Below are 27,867 nucleotides of genomic sequence, written 5' to 3' on the forward strand. Positions count from 1 at the left end.
ATGGTGGAGCAGGTGTGCAGGCGGCACCAGACCAAGACAGGTGCGAGCGGGGGCCCAATCGCCCCATTGATCACCCCACAGATGGCGACCAGCAGCTGGCAGGCCCTGATCACCCCGGAACTGGGCCCCAGGCTGGGACAGGGAACTGGGGGTGAGTGGCGGTGACCAACTTCTCATGGCACCCAGGTGGGGGGCTGCAACCTCTTGCCAGCTACCTGGGGGTGGGGGTGGCAGGGATGGAGGTGTGGTGAGAATGCGGGGTGTCTGCTAAGCTCACTCTCACTCCTCCAGCTATCCTCCCCCAGGATTCCAGGGCTCGTGCACCAGGGAAGCCCCCCCTCCCCCCCCACACTCAGGTGCCAGGCACCCATGAGGAGCCTGCCCCGCACCCACTCGGCCTCTTCTGGGTGAGCCGGGCCACAGCCACCGAGACCACAGGGGCCAGTGGGGCTCCCCATGGGTTCACGCAGCAGCAGCTGGTCTGCGAGGCCAGCAGGGAGAGAGCACACTGCCCATTCGGCTTCCGTGCGGTGCTGCTGAGCGGCCCAGAGGCCCATGTTGTGCCCCGGCCTGCGGTGTCAGGCCGCACTCACCACATCTCCATGTGGGGACTCAGGACCGCAACTCAGATGGAGGGGGGCGCATGGGGTCTCAGGGGCCCAGGTACTGCCTAGGGCCCAGAGGTCAGCTGGGACCTGCTCTTCCACACCAGATGCTCGAGCTTCAATCACTGGCCAGGCCTAGGGACTGCACCTGTGCATGAATTTCATGCACCGGGCCTCTAGTTTTCATATAAAAAAAGGAATCAATCCTGGTTGCAGTGGCTCAGTGGTTGAGCGTAGACCTATGAACCAGGAGGTCACAATTCGATTCCCAGTCAGGGCACATGCCCGGGTTGCAGGCTGAATCCCCAGTCGTGCAGAAGGCAGCCGATCAATGATTATCTCGCATCATTGATGTTTCTATCTTTTTCTCCTTCTCCCTTCCTCTCTGAAATCAATAAAAATGTTTTTTGTTTTTTTTTTAAAGAGTGGATTATTTCAGGTAAGGTTAACTTTCCTTAGGGAAAGACAGGGGTCTTATCAATCAGATTACCTTACTAGTGTTTTCAGGAAATTCCAGACTGACTGATTTAAAATTTCATTCCTTGGGGAGATTAAAACTGTAATTAGGTTAGGTATTAAGTTTTGGTGGGGTTTACTACAAGTGACTCCATTTTGGGTCTGTTGTTTCTTTTTAACATAGTCAATGCAATTAGATAAGAAAAACAAAAATTGGAAAGGAATAGGTAAATTTATCTTCATCTATCAATGACATATTTGTATTCTAAGAGAAACCAAGTTAATCAACTGAAAAACAACTATCAACAAGAAAATTCACTAAAGAAATGAGTATAAAATTTTTATTTTTATTTTTATCCTCACCCAAGTATATGCTTATTGATTTTAGAGAGAGATGAAGGGAGAGAGGGGGAGGGAAAAAGAAAGAGAAAAACATGAATGTGAGAGAGAACATCAATCAGTTGCCTCCCATACACTTTTGGACTGGGGATCGAACCTGCAACCTAGATATGTGCCCTGACTGGGAAATGAACCTCAATCTTTTGGTGTACAGGACAATGCTCCAACCAATTGAGCCACTTGGCCAAGGTGGGTATAAAATTAATATTAAAAAATCAATACCCTTTACATAAAACAAACAGTTAAAACTGCATTATCCAAATGATAACCACTACTACATGTTGCTATATAAATTTAAATTTAAAATAACTAAAATTAAATAAAACTTTAAATTCAATTTTTTTCACTCATACTAGTCTCATTTTAAGTTCTCGATAACCACAAGTTTTATAGAACTTGTTCATTGTTGCAGAAAGTTGTTATCCAGTGCTGAGTTAGAAGATATGGTGAGAGAAGACAACATTTATGAGCTCAACAAAATACCTGGGAATAGAAAAGAAATACTGTAGCTATTTGATTCGTTTTTGATTATAGGCCCCCTGTCTGGACCTCTCTGTATTCCAGGCAGAGTCAGAGGTTCCTCCAAGCACCCCCAGCATAACACACAGCTGATCCTCATTCTTAGCAGATTCTATATTTCTGAATTTTCCTACTTGCTAAAATGTATTTGTAATGTTATGCCCAGATTTCAGGATCCCCAAAAGACCACCAGGGAGCCAGCTGAGTCCGATGCAAAAGCAAAAGAGCCTTTATTCGAGCTAGCTCGAGCTCCACGTCCACCACACTCGCCGACGCAGCGGCAGGAGGCAGAGAAAGAGAGAGAGCTCTGTGGGGAGAGGGGTTTTATAGGGGGGTTGGAGTAAGGGGAGGAGAGAGGACTGTGGGCCCTGCCAATTGGCCAGGCGCAAGTCAGTGTCTTGTTACACAGGATGTGGTTGTGTCTATGGCGCGCACTTCCCTTGATTATCATTGGTTAGTTTAAAGAAATTCTAGGTATGGCTAGCAGAGGCTTGGGCTTCTGGGAAGAAGCTCCTTGCTGAGCACATGGCTAATGGCTGCTGCCCAAAAATGGAGGATCCGGGGTAAGATGGAGGGCGTAGCCCTCGCCCTTTCAGTAACCCCAAGAAGGGAGGCAGGAGAGAGAAGGGAGAAGAAAGAAGCAACAATGACAGAGGAGGTAGTGGGCCAGAGAAGGTGTTTTGGATTAGATCCAGAGCTTCCACCTTTTCCTCAAGGGCAACTGGGCAGGTAGGGTGGGGCTCAAATCTCCTGGGCAATCAAGGAAATCTCTGATTTCTGTGGCTTGAGGCCCTTTCTGGGGTGAGGCCCTAAAGAGGCCCAGCCCAGAGTCAGCTCTGATTGCTCACCTTCCAGGAAATTGCCTTCAGTTTGGCAGAGATTCCATTGAAATTGGCCTAGGTTGGATGGACTGTGTCCTCACCCCAAAGCTTTCAAATATCACCCAGATAGTTTGGGAGGAGTCTTGGATGTCTTGGGGTGACCTACGGTCAGAAAAACAGGGAGCTATCTGCCCTTCTAGTGGTTCATAAGAGATGGGGAATGAGACCTAGAGCCTCTACTGTCTCTCATGACAGTCATGGCAGTCACTCATCCCAGTACCTTCCTCTTCAGGAGTCTCATGCAGCCTCAAAGGATTGCCTGTATTAGGGAAGGCAGAGGAACAACCCAGCCTAGGGATTTGCACAAGGTACACAGTCAGAGTCAGAAGAGAATGGAATCTAGGGCTTATTCCCAAGCTCAGAGTTATTTTTCTTTTCCTACCAAGTTGTTTTTCCCTCCCCCTTCACTTCCACGAGGACCCAGACTCCAAAGCTAGTTCCACATTTGTCTATGGCTACCAGATCATTAGCTTGGTCATAAATGATAACACCGAGGAACAATGCAGTGTGGGGGAGGAGCTGTTCCACTCCCTGCTTACAGGGACCCAGTGGCTGAGGCTACAAGGGAAAAGACCTAGGTTTTCTAACCCTGAGGAGGAAACTGGTCTTGCTAGGTGTGTCAGGCCATAAAACCTGTGAACAATGCACTGCCGGGGGAGGGGGGGGGGAGGTAGTTATCGCTGGCCCCAGGACAGATCATCGGATATGGCCTGGGAATTTCCAACACCTGGGGGCCTTCCTGTAAGCCCACAAAAGGGGGCGGAATCATATTTGCAAGACAACGACCCCAGAAGGTTATAAAAAGTGAAGCCCTCTGTGTGTTACTCACTCTGATTTGGAAATTATTCCAGAGTCCACTAGTGTTAATAAATGGGTTCCTCCCTTTCTCTAGGAAGCGTGCTTGGTATTTCTTTGGTCTTCTGCAACAGTACTTTTTAAAAAATATTTTTTTATTGATTTCAGAGAGGAAGGAAGAGGGAGAGAGATAGAAATATCAATGATGACAGAGAATCATTGATTGGCTCCCACACGCCTCCTACCGGGGATTGAGCTGTGACCTCCTGGTTCATAGGTAGACACTCAACCACTGAGCCACGCCAGCTGGGAGCCAGATGTTCTCATAAATTCTGGGAAAAGCCACAAAGTAAAAGGGGGACCTTGAAATCCAGTCTGTTGCCCAAGATATCTGGCAGAGGAACCTTGAAATCTATAGACAGAAAAGTATAAAACCCTTAAATCTCTACAAGGCAGGGTGCTCAGACTAGCTGGGTTGCCCACTGTGCTATATGCCAAGTGTATTTTTTCATCTGTATATATAAAAGCCTAAGTGACCGGCCAACCACCAGGGGACAGATGCTCAACGTAGGAGCTGCTGAGCAACAGCAACTTTGTAGAGTGCCCTCTCGCACTCCAGGTCCCCTCAGGGGATGTCGAACTGCTGGTTTCAGCAGGCCAGGCAGAGGGATTCCATCAGTGCACAAATTTGTGCACCAGGCCTCTAGTTTTTAATAAATTTTCTTGCTTTGCTCCCACACTGCTGTCTGTCACCTGTCTGAAATCTTTCTTATAAGACTGACAAGAGCTGAATAATAGTATAGCCCCCCTCCGACTCAAGGGACTTTCCAGTAACAGTTGTATTTGTACTAAACACAGACTTTTTTCTTGTCATTATTCCCTAAATAATACAGTATAACAACTGTTTACATAGCATTTACATTGCATTAGGTATTGTAAGTAATCTAGAAATTATTTAAAGTATATTGCAGGATTTTCATAGGTTACAAGCAAATACTACACCATTTTATTTAAGGGACTTGAGCATCCTTGAATCTTGGTATCCTCTGGAGTCCAGGAACCAATCCCCTGTGAATACTGAAAAATAATTGTACAGCCATATAAACTCCACCTAGTTCAAGATATAGAACATTTCCATCCTCTGGAAGGTTCCTCATGCTCCATATAATCAATATCCATTCCACCAGAGGTAAAAACTACAATAGACCCCCTTATTTGCAGGGGATATTTTTCAAGCCCACATTAGATGCCTGAAACCATGGGTAGCACCAAACCCTATACATAATTTTTTTCTATACATACATATCTATGATAAAGTTCAATTTATAAATTAGGCACAGTAAGAGATTAACAATAATAATCAGTAATAAAATAGAATTATTATAAAATATTCTGTAATAAATGTTATATAAATGTGGTTTCTCTCAAAATATCTTATTGCACTGAATTCACCTTTTCACTTAAAGCACTTTACAGCTTCTCTTTGGCATATGCAAATTGCCAGCATCATCATTCTTGCACTTTGGGGCCATTATTAAGTAAAATAAGAGTCACCTGAACACAAGCACGCAACACTATGACTGTTGATCACCAAGGCAGCTACTAAGTGACTAACAGAAGAGGAGTGCGTACAATGTAGATATGCTGAATAAAGGGATGATTCATATCCCGGGCAGGATGGAGTGGGATGACTTGAGATATCATCATGCTACTCAGAACAGCACACATGCAATTAATACTTATCAATTATTTCTAAAGTTTTCCACTTCATATTCTCAAATGATGATCTTGGTTCTTATTTCATCAGAAAAGCAATCAGAAGGGAACCTCTACGTTCTACTACCACCGTATCAACCTACCCACCAGCATCTCCACTGCCTTATTCAAGCACATTCCTTCTACAGTTATCATATTTCTCCCTCTTGCATCTTCCATTTTCCCCTTTTACTGATGCATTCTCAGCAACTTACAAACATGCCATGTTATCTCCTATCTTAAAAATCATATAAAATCAAAATCCTTCTCTGACAGCACACTTATTTTCTAGCTACCACCTCATTTCTCTAATCTACTTTATAGCAAATCATCTTGGAAATTTGACTCTATCCTCTCTCTACTTTCTCTACTCCCATTCTCTTTTGAACCCACTCCAATCCACTTACCCTAAACACAGGGAATGCATCAAGGGGAGCAGAGAAAAGGGACAGTATCTAGAGAGATGGATGATTGGACTCTAATCCAGTCAGGTTGTTCCCACCATTACACCAAAATTGCTCTTTCCAAAGTCATCAATGACTTCCATGTTGCTAAATCCAATGGTCAGTTTTCAGTTGCACTCTTTCTCACCCCATCCACAGCCCAAATGATCACTCCTCCTTGAAACACTCACCTGACCTCACAGGGACACCCTTCTCTCTGTTTTTTTTTTTTATATATATATATTTTTATTGATTTCAGAGAGGAAGGGAAAGAGATAGAGAGATAGAAACATCAATGATGAGATAGAATCATTGATTGGCTGCCTCCTGCACGCCCCCTACTGGGGGGATTTAGCCTGCAACCCAGGCATGTGCCCTTGGCCGGTATCGAACCTGGGACCCTTTAGTCCACAGGCCAATGCTCTATCCACTGAGCCAAACCGGCTAAGGCTCTCTGTTTTCTTTTTCCTTCAATGGCTTTTCCTTCTATATTCCCAACCTCTACCTGGAGTGCCCAGGATCCAGTCTTAGACCTCTTCTCTTGCCTGTACTTCCTGCCTTGATTGATGCTCCTGTCAGACCCAATGTTCCATTTTAATTTAATCTAACTTATTTTCTAAATGTTTTATCATAAGGAATTTCAAACATACAAAGAAAATAGGGAGAACAGCCCAGCCGACATGGCTGGTGTGGCTCAGTGGTTGAGCATCAACCTATGAACCAAGAGGTCACAGTTCGATTGCCAGTCTCAGTGCACATGCTCAGGTGGCAGGCTCCATCCCCAGTTTGGGGTGTGGAGGAGGCAGCTGATCAGTGATTCTCTCTCTTCATTGATGTTTCTATCTGTTTCTCCCTCTTCCTTCCTGTCTGAAATCAATAAAACTATTTTTTTTAAGTCAAGAGAACAGTACAATGTATTCTCATATACTTATTACCTGGAATCAATATTTAACAATATTTTCCCCATTTGCTTTATCTATCCCTTTTTCTCTTTTCTTTTCTTTTTCAGTCCGCAGGCCGACGCTCTATCCACTGAGCCAAACCGGTTCCGGCCCTTTTTCTCTTTTCTTTGCAGAGTATTTTAAAGCAAATCCCACATACCATGTGTTCATCTATACAGACCCAGGGAAAAGCCCTGAGACTGAAAATCTACCTCTGTAAGCAAAGGACAGGGAAAGACTGAAGAAAGAGGCTGGCCACTCCAGTCTGGTAATTAATATAAAGTTTATTAAGGGAAACTTGCATACAAGGTGTGTCTTGGGTGACTGCAAGATGAAATGGATCCTTGTGCTGCTTGGCAGGCACCAAAGACTTACATAGGATAAAAGAGGTGGAGGTAGGGGGTGGACAGGAATAGTCATAGGTACTAGTACATGAATGCTACCAAGTATGGAAATCACTTTACATGTTTGACCAGATCAGGACAATAGCCTGTTCCAGGAAACGGCATAAGTGGGAGGCAGGCGAGGGGTGCTGATGTATGTCAGAATGAACATCAGTTACAATCATTCTCTAAGAGAGGTTTGCAGTAAGCAATCTCCCCTTTCTGGCCCAGTGTAGCTCACTGGTCATGCATGGTCAAGTCATGGAACAGTCTCTCCTACTCACCATGTCATTTCTTTCTTTTTTATTTTTTTAATATATTTCTTATTGATTTCAGAGAGGAGGGGAGAGGGGGAGAGAGAGAGAGAGAAACATTAGTGATGAGAATCATTGGTTGGCTGCCTCCTGCATGCCCTCACTGGAGTTCGAGCCCGAATCAACCAGGGGGACTTGTCAGTCCTCAGGCTGACGCTCTATCCACTGAGCCAAACCAGCTAGGGCATCATTTCTTTCTTTCTTTCTTTTTTTATTAATCCTCACCGAGGATATTTTTTCATTTATTTTAGAGAGAATGGAAGAGAGAGGGAAAGACAGAGAGAAATATCCATGTGAGAGAAGCACATTGATAGATTGCCTCTTGCACGTGCCCTGACCAGGGCCTGGCCTGGGGAGGAGCCTGCAACTGAGGTACATGCCCTGACCAGATCGAACCCGGGACCCTTCAGTCCACAGGCTGATGATGTCTCCACTGAGCCAAACCGGCCAGGGCTCCATGTCATTTTTTTAAAAAAAATTTGTATTTTTATTGATTTTAGAGAGGAAATGAGAGGGAGAGAGAGAGATAGAAACATCAGTGATGAGAGAGAATCATTGATCGGCTGCCTCCTGCACCCCCCTACTGGGGATTGAGCCCTCAACCCAGGCATGTGCCCTCGACTGGAATCGAACCTGGGACCCTTCAGTCGGCAGGCCGACGCTCCATCCACTGAGCCAAACCAGCTAGGGCTCCATGTCATTTCTTTTTTTTAAAAAATATATTTTATTGAATTTTTTTACAGAGAAGAAGGGAGAGGGATAGAGAGTTAGAAACATCGATGAGAAAGAAACATCGATCAGCTGCCTCCTGCACACCCCTTACTGGGGATATGCCTGCAACCAAGGTACATGCCTTTGACAGGAATCGAACCTGGGACCCTTCAGTCCGCAGGCCAACGCTCTATCCTCTGAGCCAAACCGGCTAGGCTCCATGTCATTTCTTAAAGACATGGGCCATCTTCTCAGATAACCATGGTGCCATGACCATACCTAACAAAATTTAAAATCGTTATTTGATATCATATAATATATGATTCATAATTATACCTTTCCTAATGTCTCTGATATGTCTTATTACACTGGGTTTGTTCAAATTAGGATCCAAACAAGGTCTACACATTACATTTTGTTATGCCCTTTCAACCTTTTAAATCTGCAGTGGTCCTCCTCCTCTCTTTATTTTTTATACCATTGACTGATTGCAGAAACCAGCTCAATTGTTCTGTAGAGTAATCCACATTCTGGATTTATTCCCTTTTTATAACACATCTTTTCTAATTGTCCCTTTACTGTCTTGAAGTGAAATTCAGGAATAATGTAACTACTGTATTAGTTAGAGCCTGGAAGGAAACAGATGGCACACTCAAGCCAAGTCCAACTGAGGCCAGTTTAAGCAAGGGATTATTGACAAAGATATAGGCAAAGTTAAGAGAACAAACAAGGAATAAGAAAGAATTAGAGGGTGAAAAAATGTCAAATAAACTCATCAAAATTTCTCAAAAAACTAGAGGGAGTGTCTGCCATCCTTAGGCCAAGATAAGGGAGTGGTATGTTCCTTTGGTTGAACCCAACCAAAAAGTACAGGGCAAGGGAGCTTGACTCATGCCTTTCATAAAAGCTGGCCCCCCAGGGCAGGAAGCAAGGGTGCGAAAGAGCAGAGAGTGGATCGGGTTTGGAGGGGTAAATGCAGACTATCCCTCACCCCCTCCAAATTATCTTCACATGTAATTTCAAAATAATGAATTTAAGTCCCTGTAATAAAAGGAGAAATAAGGGGAAACTAATGCATACAACTATATATTTGAACATGTAAAATTATGCACAACTTCAGCAGAAGCTCTAATGTAATCATCAGGTGCTTGCAGCCATCCATCCCTAGAATCACTGTACCTGCCAAAGCTGCATATGCAGACTGATTTAGGATTGGCATCTAAAATACAGAGAGCAGTGGTGTTATTGATTTTCCAAACAAGACAAAGCTCTCTCTCCCATCAATCACATTGTTGGGAATCTCAGTGTATATTAAAACCATATAAGAAATACTGTGTATTGCAGAACCGATGTAGGTTGAAATAAATATAAACATATTTTCACCAAATGAATGTCCAATAGGACATTTGAAAATGATGTAAAATATAAGACAATTTCTATAACATAGGATTATCTTGTGCATTGCAGGATGCTTAGAAGGCCTGGCCCCACCCATAAAGCCTTATAGTGTTCCTCACCCTAATCATCATGACCTCCCACTCCCATATCCCCCTTCTCAATGTTTTGGTGATTTTCTAAAACTTTCTCTAGTGGGTAGATCATTCCGGTAGAGAATCATTGGCCTAGATCCGTGGTCGGCAAACTGCGGCTCGCGAGCCACATGCGGCTCTTTGGCCCCTTGAGTGTGGCTCTTCCTAAGCCTTAGGAGTACCCTAATTAAGTTAATAACAGTGTACCTACCTATATAGTTTAAGTTTAAAAAATTTGGCTCTCAAAAGAAATTTCAGTCGTTGTATGTTGATATTTGGCCCTGGTGACTAATGAGTTTGCCGACCACTGATCTAGACGAGTCTCAACCGGGCTGACTGGGCACTTCAAGTCTCTGACATGTATCTGTTCCATGCCAGTAGGCTACCTCAGGAATGTCCTCATGGAGATGACAGAAACACAAGAAAAAGCAAGGCCTCTCGAATTGTAGACTTAGAAGCACCATACTTGCACTTCTGCTTCATTCTATTACCCAAAGTCAGGCACATGGTCAAGTCCAGAGACAGAGGCAGAGGACACTTCAAAGTTAAATGCCCAAGGGGTGGATGCAGAGAGGGTAAAAGATCATTCAACCCATCAGCAAGACCTATCAATTCTACCTTAGAAATATTTTCCACACCTGTCCAATACTCCTTCTATCTTATTGCTACCACCACTTCAGTTCACCATGATCTCTCTTACCTATCACCACCTGACTGCTCTGTCCAAATCTTTCTTGTCCATTCCTTCTCAGACCATTCTCAATGCAGCAACGAGAATAAACTTAAAAAGAAAACCTGCTCTGACCACTCATTTAATTAAGTCTGCCAAATGGTTTCCTATTGTTCTCAGGATAAAGGTGAAAATCCTAAGGCCTGAATTGTTTTCAATTTTCAATTGAGGGGTTATTTTAAAGCAAATAGGTGAACCTGGTGAAAGGGAGAAAGAGAGTGAAGAGGGAGTGTGGGAAAGAGAGGCTTTGTAATGACTTCCATGTGAGGACAGCCTGGGAGCCCTTTCTCCAACCTCATCTCCTCCCATCCTTTCTTTCACTTTATGGTTGGAACACATCATAATTCCCCAACTTGTACACTATTTCAAGCCTCTGGGGTCTTACTTGGACTGCTCTGTGTCCAAGTAGAGTTCTTTATCCCTCCTTTTGGTACGGATTCAAAACCTTCTGCCTTTCTCCTTTCCTTCTTCTAGGGAAAAAGAAGAGAGGATAAGAGCCCCCAAAAAAGAGAGGAGAAGAGCCCTGATTGGTTTGGCTGAGTGAATAGAGTGTTGGCCTGCGGACTGAAGGGTGTCAGGTTTGATGAGAGAGAGAGAGAGAGAGAGAGAGAGAGAGAGAGAGAGAGAGAGAGAGAATAGGAGGAGGGAGAAGAGGAGGAAGAGGAAGAGGGAGAGGAGGCCAGCTTAGGAGTACCCTAATTAAGTTAATAACAATGTACCTACCTATATAGTTTAAGTTTAAAAAATTTGGCTCTCAAAAAGAAATTTCAATCGTTGTACTGTTGATATTTGGCTCTGTTGACTAGTGAGTTTGCCGACCACTGGCCTAGATCATCTCCTCTGGTCCTGTGAATTTAAATACACTGCACCTTCCAAATTACTCATTCAGCTTCATCCTCTCTCCTGAATACACATTTGTAGACTCAATTTCTACTTGATGTCTCTATTTACATCACTAACTGACATCTCAAAATCTTGAATCTACACCCCAACACAGGAACCCCACCCTTCTCTCCCAGACTTATTTTAGTTTCGGAAGTGGCAATTTCATTCTTGTAGTTGTTTTTATATTTTTGTTTGTTTTGTTTTGGTCTTGTAGTTGTTTAGGCCAAAAATATTAGCATTATTCCTGACACCTCTCATTTCCTCATACCCCACATTGGATCTATCAGTCAATCCAGTTGGCTCTACCTTAAAAATATATTCCAAGCCTGGCGAGCATGGCTCAGTGGTTGAAGCAGGAGGTCACGGTTTGATTCTTGGTCAGGGCACATGCCCAGGTTGCAGGCTCAATCCCCAGTGTGGGGCGTGCAGGAGGCAGTCAATCAAGGATTCTCTCTCATCATTGAAATTGTATCTCTCTCTCTCCCTTTCCCTTCCTCTCTGAAATCAATAAAAAAATATTTTTAAAAAATTTGGCGAGTAAATTTAAAAATCAAATTGGCTTTATTAAATCATTCAATAATTGGGTAGCATCCTATCTAGCAGATACAAAGGCGTTCCAAAGAGCTGTACAAAATGGAAGGCTTTAGCCCTGACCGGGGAGCTCAGTTCCTTAGAGCATCATCCCAATATGCCAAGGCTGCCAGTCTCTGGTTAGGGCACATACAAGAAGCAACCAATGACTGCATAAATAAGTGGAACAACAAATTGATGTTTTTCTCCCCCTCCCCCCCCTTTAAATCAATAAACAAAATGGAAGGCTTAAATACACAGAAAGGGGAGGAGACAAGTCTGGCAATAAGGTCTTTTTTTTGCAGAAGCAGAATGAACTTCATCCACATGTGTCACAGCCTTTATAGATTCTGTTGCTGCTGCCTTTGCAAGAAAGTAGCTAGGGCCTTTCCCTGATACTCAGGTCAGTCTTTTTAGTGTGCACCTCAATTTGATGACAGCAATTTCAGAGGGTAAGAGAATAGCAGTAAGAAGGTCGTTTACTTGTCCATTTTTAACTGAGGTCCCAGTTGACATAAGAAAACCCCTGCCATCCCCAAATCATGGACAACCCCAAAGGCATATCAGCTATCAGTATATTAACCATTTGTCCTTTTGATAACTGGCATGCTCTGATAAGGGCACGGAGTCTGCTTGTTGGCTGATTTAGATCATGGGAGACTTCCCCTCTCAAGGAGTTCAACAACATAACCAGTTTGGTAATTCCCTTTTTCATTTTTACAATATGACCCATCAACAAACAAGATTAAATCAGGATTAGTCACAGGAGTGCCTTGTAAATCATGACACAGTGCTGCGAAATGGGATGTCATTATCCCACGGTCATGGGGCTCATCTTTGTCAGGCAGGGATAGTAGCTGAATTAAGAATGTTGTGATGTTTAAGATGCAGATTAGGTGGTGAAGGCAGAAGGATCTCATGGGAGGTTAGTCTGCTTGGAGAGAAGTGTTGAGTCAATTCAGAGTTAAGAAGACTCTGAACAGTGTGTGGAGTTTGTAAGTAAAAGTCATGTTTTGGCGTGAGCATTCCTGGGGCTTGGTCATCTCTTTCATGAACAAATAAGGTGAAAAGTTTTGAACAGTTAGGTAGCTGTAGGGCAGGTGGTTCTTGCAACCCTTGTTTAGTCTTCTAAAGACCTGCTCATGTTTATTTTCCCAAGGAAGGGGTCCAAGGGCTGAAATTTTAGTAAGTTAATAGAGTGGAGAAGTCAATTAAGAAAAATTAGGAACCAATAGCCAGTCAGACCTAGAAATCCACAAAGCTGTCACTTGATTGTGGGCCTAGGAAATTCTTGAATTAGCTTAATTCTTTTTGGAGCTAGCTGGATTCCTTGAGTGCTTCTATGACCTAGATAATGAACAGTGTCTGGAGATAATTGTAATTTTTCCTTAGATCCTTTATGTCCCTTTTCCGCTGACTGTTGTAGCAAACAAAATCCTGTATGGCCACCTCTTTGGTAACTGAGCATAGCGAGAAATCACCTACATATTGTAAAAGGGTTGATTTCCTGGGGAACTAGGGGATGCTTACATCTTGGTGGAATACTTCGGAGAAGTAAGAAGGGGCCTCAACAGATCCTTGCGGCATGACTGTCCAGGTATATTGTTGATTGTTCCAAGTAAAGGCAAGTAGATACTGGCTGTTGGGGTCTCTAGGGATGCTGAAAAAGGCTGAACAGAGGTCTACAACAGTGAACCATCTTGAATCTGGTGAAACTTGTGACAGAAAATTGTTCAGGTTTGAAATAACTGGAACATGGAAAATAACTATCATGTTAATAGCTTTCAAGTCTTGGACAAATTGCCACCTTCGCCCATTAGGTTTTTGGACTGGCAAGATTGTCCCGGTTTTTTGTTCCACATGGCAGGTAGCCAACCCATAGCTCCTTAAGTATACATCTCCTCTGTGTGAACTTCCCAGATTGAATTGAATTGGACACTCCTTGTTCTAATTACAGATTAGAGAGAGGGAGAGAGAAAGAAATGTACCCTAGAGTTGTATACTTGGTACATAGAGCTGCCCACATGAGGGTAAGACATTTCAGGCGGTACTTTAGGTACTTTAGCTCTCAACTATAGAGATATTTAGGTCCTACACTGTATTTATCACCTGCTGAGAGACCGAGACGTCTCTCTCCTATGGGAAAATCTCTTTGTACTCTACTGGCAGCCAACCTCAACCTTCCAGGGACAGCTAAGTTCAAGTGGAAAGAGCCTTATATGCAATCTGAAGTCCTGGGATGGGATCAACCTCCAGTTTACCACTTACTAGCTGTGTGACCTCGGGCAAGTTATATAACCTCTATGAGCCTCTGTGTACTCATTTCAGAAAAATCAGAAAATGCTAACAATTGTAACTAGTAAAAGAAAACCACACTCTTTGTCCCTTTCTTTCTCCCTTTCACAGGCTCCTTTTTATATAATATGCACAAGCACAGCCTGGAGGAGTTTAAGGGTTTAATTTCAAAGCTTTGGCAGGGCCTTTGTGTCTTTGTGTAGAAAAGGGAGAAGCCATTAAGAGGTACCTGACTCTTCAATAGGCCAGCTCACTATTCCCAGCAGGCCTAAAAGAACACAGTTTGGAAGGCCAAGGAGCAAAGAAATAAATACAACTGTTCTGCATTGCAATAGAAGTCCTAACTCCACTGTGAGAGAGGTGGCTTTCCAAATTATGGTGGTAGAGGGAATGAGGTAGCTAAAGCAGGAACAATTAGTGAAACCCAAGAGTGGAGAATTGTATAAACCTCCAGGGGAAGGTAGGTGAGAAAGTGTTATTTAGGACATGTATGGGAGGGGTAGGTTTCCCCTTCCTGTTCAGACACAGCCAGTGGCACCTCTATCCCACAGAGGACCTTAGAGGAAGTTAATAAACGGTGCCCCCTCCCTGAGAAGCAGCTCTCTGCCAGGATGCGGGACTTGGTGTGTGGAGTGTGGGCTAGGCACCATCTTCCAGGTTATGCTCAGTGGCCCTGTGTGTCAGCCCTTATTGTAGACTAGTGGGCTGCAAGGAAGATCTACCAACAGGAGTGGACCCAAATGGAGACAGAACAAGGGTGATTCCTAGGATTCTGCGCCCCCCTCCGCCCCCCCATCTCAAGCCACACCTGGTAGGATGAGAAAAGGAGAGGCCAAACACACAGGTTTTATATGTAAACCAGCTCCCTACCCTTCGAATTACGTAAGATTATCTCTAACCTCTAATCCCAAACTGAATGGAAAAAATCTGCACATTGCTTAAATCCTGTTAATTTGCAGGGGTTACATTTTCATATTATTCTTCTGGGTTCCAGATTCCTTCCAATTATATGCTGTCCCCTCTTCAAGTTTTATAAAAGCCACTCATACTAAGCATTAACTTGAGTATTAGGTATTATAGAAAATTAGGGGTGGGAAGGGAGAAGATGAAGGATGTACACTTAAATTTTGCATAGGGAAAACTCCAACCGTAAAATTCTTTTCAGTTATCCTGCCATTCTACAGATTTCTCACTGACACTTAACTTCATGTACACCCAATCTTCCAGAATTTTGCTGGCTCCCATCTCTTTCCCCTTTCTATGTCCTCCTTCTTCTAGAATTGCCTTCTATACTCCAAATTTGTCTTCTCTATTATGCAGAGCAATTTAGCTTGCTTCAACTCTGAATCTGCAACATAAATCTAAACCCATCAAGTAGTCTTATACTGTGACATATGATATAGTTGTAAGAACCGAAGGGAAAAATATTAGCTTTGTTCAACCAACCAATTTGCTGGTGAACCTCCATATATTAAGTATACGATACTTAATAAATAGGAGGCATAGAATATTAGGTAAAGTTGGAAGTAGAATGATTTTTTTAGCCACGCTGAAAATTTGAATTTTCACCTTGCCCTTCACATTGCTGGGAGATGTGGAATATTCTGCATATATAGTTTAGTCAGGAAAATATTGATCTTTTATTAACTTGATCTATAAGTAAAAATTAAGGTCTCTCAATAGTGAAATTTTCGATTTGCCACTCACTGAGGTATGAAAGAGAAGAAGTTGGGTTATATGGGGGTCTGAGGATTATATATTTTTATAATGGTGGTTTAACATTTAAAAATTATTATTAAAAATGTAACTCAGTGAGACTTCAATGTGTGATGAAGAGGAGGGGTACTACACCTAGGAAGTGCTAAGACTAGTTCAGTTACTTTGTGCAATTTTGTGTAAAGATGGAGCTACCTAAGTTAATGCAAGTCCAGAGTGTTTTGATTGTCCATAACTTGAGGGCAGAGATCAAAGCAAAAAGGGGAACACACCTGATGTCAAAAGTGTGAGTGTAAAAAGGAGAAACATTATTTTTTCTTCTAAACTCCACATATAGTAATATGAAAAAAGCCAGATATATTTAAAAGTAATTATCCTTTTCTTTCCTTTTCCTTTGCCCTAGAATAGCATATGGTGTGGGTTGGTGATGGTTAAGTTTGTCATTTTGTCCACAAGTTGCACAATATGCAGGGGGATCATGATGGAACCAGGGAACGGATGCCATAACTGGATGTGGGCTGTCTCCTTTTAGAAATTGAGTGTATTTTTTTGTTTGCATGTGAGATAATTATATTGTTAGGCAGAGGCATTTAAAAAAATTATATATGATATAAAAAAAAAGTGGGAAGACGTTGCTTGGCAACCCATGGTTGGAATGCAGAAAACATCTGTTGTTTTTCTCTAACAGCATTCTATCTCCTTGTTTTGTACACTGCCTCCTCACCATTGCACACTGGTTTGATGGGGCTGTCAATCATCGTTCTCTGCCCTTCCCTAGTCAGAGGATGGTATCTAATCCCAACTAAGGCAAATGGAAGAGCTTCCTCTGTCTCTTTAGTGGAAGACAGGAGGACAGAAAACTCTTAAAGCTGACTCATTCTGGGGTAGCATTCTGAAGAGACTTTTTATTCATTTCTGCTACCTACATATGCAGAACTGCCCTGATTCCTGAATATGTTGAAACTTGGCTGCTCAGATTGTCTTTTGACTTTATGAATTTTCATATTTTATTTCAATAAGTTCCTTCATGTTTTACCTTAAGTTATCCAGACTTAGCTTCTGGTGCTTGTAGCCAAAGTACTTTAACTAGTAGTTGGACCCTTAGCATTAAGCTCAATTAAAAGGGTCCCATAGCCCAGCCAGCGTGGTTCAGTGGTTGAGCATCAACCTATGAACTAGGTGGCCCCAGGTGTGATTCCCGGTCAGGGCACATGCCCAGGTTGTGAGCTGGATCCCCAGTGTGGGGCATGCAGGAGGCAGCCAATCAGTGATTCACTCTCATCATTGATGTTTATATCTCTCTCTCCCTCTCCTTTCCTCTCTGAATTCAATAAAAATATATATCCTATGTAATAAAAGCCTAATATGCTAAGTGTCTGACCGTTTGACCAGTCGCTATGACACGCACTGACCACCAGGGGGCAGATGCTCTGACCAGTAAGTTAGCTTGCTGCTGGGGTCCGACCAATGGGGACTGGGCAAGATGGGCTGGACATGACCTGGAGCCCTTCCAAGGTCCCTCCCCAGCCCCATGCACCGGTGGGGTCCCTCAGCCTGGCCTGCGCCCTCTCACAATCCGGGACCCCTTGGGGGATGTCGGAGAGCCGGTTTCGGTCCAATCCCTGCAGGATCCCATAGCAAAAGGACAATAAGCTCAGAAGAATACCATAGATAGCAAAGAAGACCCCCAAATGAGATGATATTTAATGATTCAACTTTTTCAAATCATGTATATAGCACCTTTCTCCCCAGACATTCCAACACAGTGTCTGGATTGGAAAGGTTTCAGGAAGGGTACCAGTAATTGCTGATACATTGTATTCAGAACTACCATTTAGGTATGGCCTTACAGGTTTTGCACTACAAAAAACTCCAGGAACTTCCATTCACAAACATTATGATGTGTATGGTGTTTTTGGTATTGTGTAGTGCAGTGACCTGTTACTCCCCTCTCATAGTCCGTTACTAGATTTGTCTTCTTATGACAGCCTCATGCAGCCTCCTCCTTCTCTTTAATTTTCCCTCAAGTGCACATTTGAGCTTCCTGAAATTAGTCAGGGCCATACCAATCCATCAGATGAATCTGTATGTGTCTGAATCAAATAGTGGACAGAGATCAAGACTGTTTCTCAGGAGGTTCCTGAGAAATTAATGTCTACACTGAATGTGTCCCCATCCAAATTCATATGTTGAAGACCCAACCCCCAGTGTGGCTGTTTTGGGAAATGGAGTCTCTAAGGAAGCAATTAAGGTTAAATGCAGTCATGATGGGGGGTCCCTGACCTGATAGTATTAGTGTCCTTACAAGAAGAGACACCAGCCCTGACAGGTGTGGCTCAGTTGGTTGGGCAATTTCCTATGCACCAAAATGTTGTGGATTCAATTCCTGGTCAGGGCACATTTTCAGGTTGCGGGCTCGATCTCTGGTAGGAGTTCGTGCAGGAGGCAGCCAATGCACATTTCACTTTCATGTCAATATTCAATGTTAAAAATAAAAAAAAATAAAATAAAAAAGCCCTGGCCAGTGTAGCTCAGTTGGTTGAGTGTTGTCTCATGCAATGAAAGGTAACTGGTTCAATTCCTGGTCAGAACACATACCCAGGTTGTGGGTTTGATCCCCAGTTGGGATGCAACCAATCAATGTTTCTCTCCCACGTGGATGTTTTTTTCTCTCTCTCCCTTTCTCCTGTCTCAGCAGGAGTTACTCAGAGGACTGCTCAGTTGTAAACTCAATTTTCTTATGGAAAAGGAAGAAATGATTCAAAGGGTTGAACCAAGCCCACAGTGAATAAGAACAACTCTCAGGCAATTGGATTAAGCTCTAATCAACATAGACTTGTTGGATTTCAGAATTGGCTCTGTTGTGTGTGCCTCCTACTTTCCCTCTCTTGGAAGAGGAATGACTATACAGATTATCCTGTGCCTTTTCCACTATTGTGTGTACAAAATATATAGGGAGAGATAACTTGCTTCTTACAGTTCACAGATCTGCTATGTAGGGGAGGGTGTTAGGGAGAGACCAAATGAGGAGGTAAATTAAGAGGCTCTTAAAGATCGTCCAGGCAAGAGACAATAGTGATTTGGAGTAGGTAGCAGTGGGAAGAGGAATAGGTGGTGAGATTCAGAATATATTTTGAAACTGGAGCCCACAGGCTTTGTTGATGGAAGTGGTACATGAGAGAAAAAATAGTTGAATATGACTCCCCAGTCTTTAGCTTGCAGAACAGACTAAATGAATGTTTCCCTCAAAACCTTTTGATTGTCTCATTTTCAGAGCAAATTTTTCAAGTGACCTACAATGCTGTACCCATTTTCTCACCTCTCACTTATCCTACTCCTATCTAGACTCTGCCTACTACCACTTTACAGAATTGCTATTGATAATATCACCAATGGCCACCATGTTTCTAAATCCAATGGACACTTTTCCATCTTCTTTTCATTTGATCACTCTATTGCATTTAGTACAGGTATCCACTGACCTTCTGAAATATTTTCTTCCCTTGGCTTTCCTTCTTTTTAAAAGAAATATATTTTATTGATTTTTTACAGAGATGAAGGGACAGGGATAGAAAGTTAGAAACATCGATCAGCTGCCTCCTGCGCACCTCCTACTGGGGCTGTGTCTGCAACCAAGGTACATGCCCTTGACCGGAATCGAACCTGGGACCTTTCAGTCCGCAGGCCAATGCTCTATCTACTGAGCCAAACCAGTTAGAGCTCCCTTGGCTTTCTTGATTTTCTGTTACCTCTCTGGTTACTCCTTCTAACTATCCTTTTCTTTTCTTTTTTAAAATATATTTTATTGATTTTTTACAGAGAGGAGGGAGAGGGATAGAGAGTTAGAAACATCGATGAGAGAGAAATATCGATCAGCTGCCTCCTGCACACTCCCTACTGGGTATGTGCCCGCAACCAAGGTACATGCCCTTGACCGGAATTGAACCTGGGACCCTTGTGTCTGCAGGCCGACACTCTATCCACTGAGCCAAACCGGTTAGGGCCTAACTATCCTTTTCTGGCTTCTCTTCCAACTACTATTAATGTAGCTCCTCAATAGCTCTGGTTGACCTTTTTCTGGTCTCATTTTATATTCTTTCAATCTTAGGACTCCTAAATCCACACCTCCTGGCCAGACTTGTCTTCAAAGCTCCAGTCCCAGGTCTACCTGCACATTCAGGAAATCTCACAGACAACTCAAACTGAACATGTCTAAAACTGAACTCATCACTTTTCCCCCTCAATCTTAGTCTTCCTGCGGTGTTCCCAGTCTCTATAAAGAAATACTGTCTCCCCAGCTGCTCATCCCAGAAAACTAATAGTCTACTTGACTACTCACACACTCTCATAGACAACCTAGCTCCTGTAATGTCCAACTCTTAGATCACTCACTCTCAAATCTGTCCATTTCTTTTTATCTACTGCTGTCCAAACCACTCTCATATCTTGCCAGGACATCTGCATCAGACCCTCACTCCTAACCCCACTGGCCTCCATCCTATGGCCAGAATGTTCTTGTTCAAACACAAATAGGACCGTGTACTTTTTCAGTTTAAAGTCTTTCAGTGATTTCCTAAAAGCCTTGGAATCTATATATATAAAAGGCTAATATGCTAAGTGTCCGACTGGTCGCTATGATGTGCACTGACCACCAGGGGGCAGACGCTCAATGCAGGAGCTGCCATGACGTGCACTGGCCATTTACAGAGAAATGGCACTGCGAACCTGGCACCCACAAAGCTACACTCGGCTTCCCCCAAGTGGGACACAGGCCCCGCCACCACTCCGGAGCCACAGCCCACCAAATCACAGCCGATGCTGCCAAGACCCCATGGTGCAAAATGCAGCCCACAGTCCAGCCCAGCCTGAAACGGTCACTGTGGGCGCTGGGTAATGTCATGTAGCAACGTCCCGCTTCCTCTCTCTAGTGACGACTAGCCTCCTTACAGTTTCTTCAGCCCAGGAACACGACTTGCTTTATAGCCAGATGCAAACATTTCACACTTTAACCAAATGTCTGTGAAGCGTTTTCCCGTGCCTCATCTCATTTGATCCTCACAGAAGTCCCGGAGTAGGTAGATAGGAGACTTGGTGGAATCCTATTTTCTGTTCATTAGCCAGAAAACAGAGATTTAGAAAGCTTAGAAACTTGAGCCGCCTGAAAAGAAGAAATGGTGGACCTTGAAAATGACTTCAGGTTTTCTCACTGTGCAGAATATAGTCAAACACTGGTGCAGTTAAATATTTTACCCTTTGTTCTCCCTGCATGATCTACAATAATAATCTGCTTCCTGTTGATATTTACTGCTGTGTTGCTGACAACTACCTGAAAGAGAAGTTGGGGTGCTTCATTGACTGGGCTGGAAAAAGTTTAGCTAAATCAGAAAGCAGATCTAATTAAGCACGTTTATTCTATATATACTAGAGGCCAATTGCACGAAGATTCGCGCAATAGGCCTTCCTTCCCCTGGCTGCCGGCACCGGTTTTCCTCCAGCACCCGGAACCCAGACCTTTGGTCCGGCTGCAGCGGAGAAGCCAAGCCTCTTCAGTCTTCAGTCTTCAGTCTTCACTCTGGCCGAAGCCTTCTGTCTTCGCTCCGTGCCTGCATATGCAAATTAACCGCCATCTTTGTTGGGTTAATTTGCATAGTCCCTCTGATTGGCTGGGGGGGTGTAGCAGAGTGACACCAAATTTGCATGTTTCTCTTTTATTAGTGAGATAAAAGGCTAAGTTGACTTGTGCATGCACGATACATATAAAGCTCTTGCTGGCGCTAATCGCACACATATGTTTCCATCTGTCATTGTTGATCATGAATTTGATTGACACTTCTATTATAGAGAAAGGGCAAATAGCGATATTAAAATATTTCTTCTAATTAATTTCCTTTCAAGGTGCATGAATCCATGCACCGGGCCACTAATATATTATAGAATCCTTCATATAGTTTAAAAGAGCTTTGTAAGATCTGGACCCTGCTGTCTCTTTCACTTCAATCTCTTATCACTTCCCTTTATTCTCTGTGTCCAGCCACACTGAACTTTTCTCAATCCCTTGAAACTGCTGATCTTTCTCTCACCTTTGGACCTGCACACTTTTTCTCTCTGCTGAAACAGCTCTTCTCCAATCTCTTTGTTTGACTAATCTTACTCATCCTTCAGGTCTCAGTTAAGTAAAGGGCAGCTTGCCCTAATCTCCCCAGATTGTCTGTTTACTGTTTCTTGAATCTTTAGAACAAGCATGTCAAACTCAAAGGCTAACAGGGACCAAATAAACAAGGTTTAAGTTTATGTGGGCTGCAAAAAAAACAAAAGCTTCAATTTTCATAGAAACATAGGTTTATTTCAATAGAGATATGCTGAATACAAAGGGCTGAAGTAAATAAGTAATCGTTAACATAAAATAATAGAACATTTTAATAAAATTAATATTTTTTCTTGAACATTAACTTACCAGACACTGAATAACTGCACAAATTAATAAGCATAACACAAATAAACCTATTTTTCTTGTTCTCCAAAAGCGAAATATTTCCTGTTGCGCACACCAAACAAGTCAGTCCAAGACTAATGATATGGTAATCAGCTGCTAAAATATTCACTGCTAGTATTAATGGAGAGAAATGGTGTGCCTGTGAGTAAGGCACATAAGGAAAATGAATGCAACACGATTATAGTAATGAGTCATTATGAGCATTGTAGTTCATTATTAATAATTATGTATAACAGGATATTGTGAAAATTAAGTTACGAAATTTTTAAATTTTTATTAAAACGTTTCTTGCATACCGTTATTTTGGCTGAGCTGCAAAAATACTCATTGTGTGCCACGAGTTTGGCATGCTTGCTTTAGAACATCTCTTTGTCTATTTAGCCGTCACTTGTGGTCAGTGAGGAAAGGAGAGGAAGAGAGAGATAAAAACATCAATGTTGAGAGAGAATCATCAATTGGCTGCCTCCTGCATGCCCCATACTGGGGATCGAGTCCACAACCAGGACATATGACCTGATCAGGTACTGAACCGTGACCACCTGGTTCATAGGCCGGTGCTCAACCACTGTGCCACGCTGGCCGGGGCTGCTTGTGATTCTTATAATTATTTAGTGGAATATGTTTCATGTTGTCTTCCCCACTAGAGTAATTTCATGACATTCTGTACCTATTTTATTCACCTTTTTATCCACAGTGCCCGGTAGTGCCTGGCATGTAGTTAGATGCTCACTAAGTATTTCTGGACTGGCTGACAATCAGGGAAGGTCCAAGTAGCACTGGCCTCAGGCAAAGGCTATAATTACCTAAGGCTACACCCCCATCCCTTTCCTCCCTTAAGGAAATTTGTAAGGGCCAGGGGAAATGCAAACACTGGATGACTTCATGCACTGTCTAGTACAAAATGAAAGAATATTCATCACAGTTTTACTTATTAGAGTGAAAAAATAGAAAAAAAAATCCAACATCTCCCAAATATGCAACAATGTGGAAATGGCTACATATATTACTTCAGTAGTTTAAAAGTATTGTCTAATATAGTTAATACCTATTTTTCAAATTGAACCTTGCATGGGGCTCAATATCTAAAATGCATTAAAATTGTGCTATTTTATTTCCTTTCCCCTTGCTCCTCCCTTTCTCCTCAAATCTTGAAGGCTTGCCAGTTTCTGGTTTTATTCTCATTCTCTCTCTCTCTCTCTCTCTCTCTCTCTCTCTCTCTCTCTCTCTCCTCTCTCTCTCTCTCTTTCTCGGTGGTGGGGGGAGAGAGGGAGAGAGACAGAGAGAAGAAACAGTGATCAGGTGCCTTCTACACACCCACTACTGGGGACCAAACCCACAATTGATCAGGAATGGGACAAAAAAACTCTTTCAGTGCATGAGACAATGCTCAACCAATTAAGCCCCACCAGCCAGGGTCATTCTCTCTTTTAAAGCCAGGGCATTGTTTCTGCTTAGGGTTCCATGAGGCACTCCCAAATGGTCTGTTGTGTTGTTGTTAAGCTGGTTCAAGTTGGTTTTCTGTTAATTGTAATTAAAAACAAAAAAAAACTTAAATAATACTGTTGCAGTTTGAGATTTACTTATGTAATGGAAAGAGAGTTGGCTTTGGAGTCAAAACTGATTTTAAATCTAGGTCCTGACTTTGAGCAAGTTAACCATTTTTAACTCAATTTTCTCATCTGCAAAGGGAATTATACTTAACTTTTGCAAATATTAAAAAATACGAATAGCCAGAACCGGTTTGGCTCAGTGGATAGAGCGTCGGCCTGCGGACTCAAGGGTCCCGGGTTCGGTTCCGGTCAGGGGCATGTACCTTGGTTGCGGGCACATCCCCAGTGGGGGGCGTGCGGGAGGCAGCTGATCGATGTTTCTCTCTCATTGATGTTTCTGGGTCTCTATCCCTCTCCCTTCCTCTCTGTAAAAAATCAATAAAATATATTTAAAAAATACGAATATATTCAAAGAATTGATATTGAATAGGCTCTCAACAAGTATATCAATAACATTAAAGTCTTACTAGAAGTCGCTCTTAACCCCTCCAACTTGAAGAAGTGGATAACTGGATTCAGGGTAGCCAAAACTAGCAAGGCTGCCATCTTGTGGTGATTTACTGACATACTGTCCAAAGTCATTTAATATATTTGAAGCAAGATACTCAAGAACATAAAGCTACATGAAAGGATGGCAGACATACCAGAGAGCCATTGGAATGAAGATAATAACTAAAGATACAGGACAAAGGTAATTCATCATTGGAAAGCACAAGAAATAAAGAACCTAAGACTGAACTTTTAGGAACTGTAACATGCAGTAGACAGTAGAGAAGTCAGAGGAAGAAACAAAAGAAGTGATTGATGAAGGAGGAGAAGTAAATAAGTACTTTAGTGTATCACTCAAGCCAGGGTTGACATATATATTTATGTTGATAGCTAACCTGATCCTGTCTTTTGTTTTTCAAGACTTCAACAGCCATTACAAAAGCCAACCCAAGGGGGGGAAAAAAGCCAACCAACACCATCTACACTTCTACACTAATAAAAGAGAAACATGCAAATTGGTGTCACTCCGTTACACCCATCAGCCAATCAGGATGAGTATGCAAATTAACCCAACAAAGATGGCAGTTAATTTGCATATGCAGGCGCAGAGCGAAGACTGAAGGCTCCGCCTGAGCAAAGACTGAAGAAGACTGAAGACTGAAGAGGCTTGGCTTCTCCGCTGCGGCCGGAGCAAAGGCCTGGGTCCTGGGTGCCGGAAGAAAACCAGTGCCGGCAGCCAGGGGAAGGAAGGCCTATTGCACGAATCTCTTCGTGCAACGGGCCTCTAGTAATTATAATACCACTAGAGGCCTGGTGCACAGAATTCATAGAAGGGGCTCAGCCCTTGCAGCTGCGGCAGCTTGCCTCAGCCCTCGCAGCCCTGGCTTCATCCAGAAGGACGTCCAGAAGGTCGTTTGGCTGTTTAGTCCAATTAGCATATTATGCTTTTATTATTATACTAGAGGCCCAGTGCACAAAAATTTATGCACTCGGGGGGGAGGGGGGTCCCTCAGCCCAGCCTGTGCCCTCTCGCAGTCTGGGACCCCTCGGGAGATAACGACCTGCTGGCTTAGGCCTGCTCCCGGGTGGCAGAGGGCATGCCCAATCCCTAGGTGCAGCCCCTGGTCGGGCTCAGAGCAGGGCCGATTGGGGAGTTGGAGCGCCGCCCCCTGTCATGCACAGAGCACGGCAGATCGGGAGGTTGCAATGTCACCCTCAGTCACGCTCAGGGTAGGGCCGATTGGGGGGGTGGGGCACCGCCCCCTGTCACACTCAAGGCAGGGTCGATGGGGAGGTTGCGGCGCCACCCCCTGTCACGCACAGAGCAGGGTCGATCAGGGGGTTGGGGAGCTCCCCCCTGTCACTCACAGAGCTGGGAGGCCCTCGCTGCTCCGCTGATTCCGGTGCTGGGAGGCATATACCCTTTTACTATATAGGATAGAGGCCTGGTGCACGGGTGGGGGCCGGCTGGTTTGCCCTGAAGGGTGTCCTGGATCAGGGTGGGGGTCCCCACTGGGGAGCCTGGCCAGCCTGGATGAGGGGATGATGGCTGTTTGCAGCTGGTCACACCCCCTTCAGGGTGGGGGTCCCCACTGGGGTGCCTGGCCAGTCTGGGTGAGGGGCTGAGGGCCGTTTTCAGGCTGGCGGGTGACTGAAGCTCCCAACCGCTCCTCTTTTTCTTTTTTTTTTATTCTGGGCCAGCTTTAGCTCTGAGGCTTGGCTCCAGCTCTGAGGCCTCGGCTGCTGAAAGCAGGTATCTGGTTTGTTTGGGTTCTATAATTGTAACACTGTTGTGGTCCTGCTCACTCCAGCTCTGAGATCCCGGCTGGCTGAAGGCAGGGATCTGCATTTGTTCTATAATTGAAACAATGTTGTGGTCCTGCTGGCTGAAGCCCGGCTGGCTGAAAGCAGGTTTCTGGGGTTTTGTTTAGCTTCTATATTTGTAAAAATGTTTCTTAAACTGCAAGCTCAGAGGCCGGCAAGGCAGGCGGGGAACGTTGGCTTCCTCCGTCACTGAAGCAAGCAAGCCTTCTGTTCGCTACAAGCTGCCTGGCTGCCGGCCGCCATCTTGGTTGGCAGTTAATTTGCATATCGCCCTGATTAGCCAATGGGAAGGGTAGCGGAGGTATGGCTAATTACCCTGTTTCTCTATTATTAGATAGGATTGCCCAGGCTATTCAAATACTATCCTTCCTCTTAAATCAATGTTTCACCTTCCTTCTATATCTTATTACAATATACCACTAGTAAGAATTTTACTAATTAAGAGATTACTGTATGTCAAGGGTTATCATCACTCCATTTACCACCAACAATGGGATTCTCATTGCTGTCTGATCCAGTTCCAGAATCCCATCCTGAGACTTTTATTTCTAAGGTCACATCCACTATCAAATCTTTTAGACTTAATTTCCCCCCAAAGTATAGCCTGAGACAAGGGCATGCAAATAGGTTTGTTTGTTTGTTTTCAGAAGTGATCCCATGGAACATGAGTCAAAGGGAAGAGTAAAATAGGCAAGCCAGGAAAGTCAGCCCAAGGATGAGGGATCTAGGAGGTCACTGCTTTGGACACATGGGGTTCTATTCCCCTGGAAATATTCTGAGGCCATGTAGAATGTGCTTTTCAATTGTCCAACCAAGGGAAGGAAGAGAGAAACATTCATTCACTGGCTCCTGCCTTCATTGGTGAAGGATTAACTCCCTTGCACTTTCAAGAGTTAGCACTTTCAGGAGCACTTCTGGTGCCAGACGGTCACCGTGAAGTTCAACCCCTTCATGACCTCAGACTGCAGCAAAAACCGCAAATGCCTCTTCAACGCCCCCTCGCACAAGCGCCGCAAGATCATGTCTTCCCTGCTCTCCAAGGAGCTGCGGCAGAAGTACAACGTCCGCTCCATGCCCATCCGCAAGGACGACGACGAGGTCCAGGTGGTTCGAGGACACTACAAAGGTCAGCAAATCGGCAAGGTGATCCAGGTGTACAGAAAGAAATATATCATCTACATCGAGCGGGTGCAGCGTGAGAAGGCTAATAGCACAACTGTCCACGTGGGCATTCACCCCAGCAAGGTGGTTATCACCAGGCTAAAACTGGACAAAGATCAGAAAAAAATTCTTCAACACAAAGCCAAATCTCAAAAAGTTGGAAAAGAGAAAGGCAAATATAAGGAAGAACTTATTGAGAAAATTCAGGAATAAATGTAACCTGTTGTGTAACCACAGTTTAGCTGTAGGTTTTTAGCCTAGTGTGTATTCCTTTAAAATTGTTCAAGATGTCTCTGGAATGGAGTTATGGGGGGAAAAAAGAGGAACAGATGTAATAATCTGAACAATAAAGATTTAATAATAAAAAAAATAAAAATAAATAAAATTAAAAAAAAAAAAAGAGCACTTTCAGGATGACATAAG

The 27,867-nt window shown here is 43.5% G+C and overlaps 1 pseudogene; it reads left to right on the forward strand.

The window, feature by feature from the left end:
* On the forward strand, positions 1–27,657 carry LOC102439150 (annotated as a pseudogene).
* Positions 27,658–27,867: the final 210 nt, after the last annotated feature.

This window comes from Myotis lucifugus, unplaced genomic scaffold (assembly GCF_000147115.1).
Source record: "Myotis lucifugus unplaced genomic scaffold, Myoluc2.0 scaffold_222, whole genome shotgun sequence".
Classification (NCBI taxonomy): Eukaryota; Metazoa; Chordata; class Mammalia; order Chiroptera; family Vespertilionidae; genus Myotis; species Myotis lucifugus.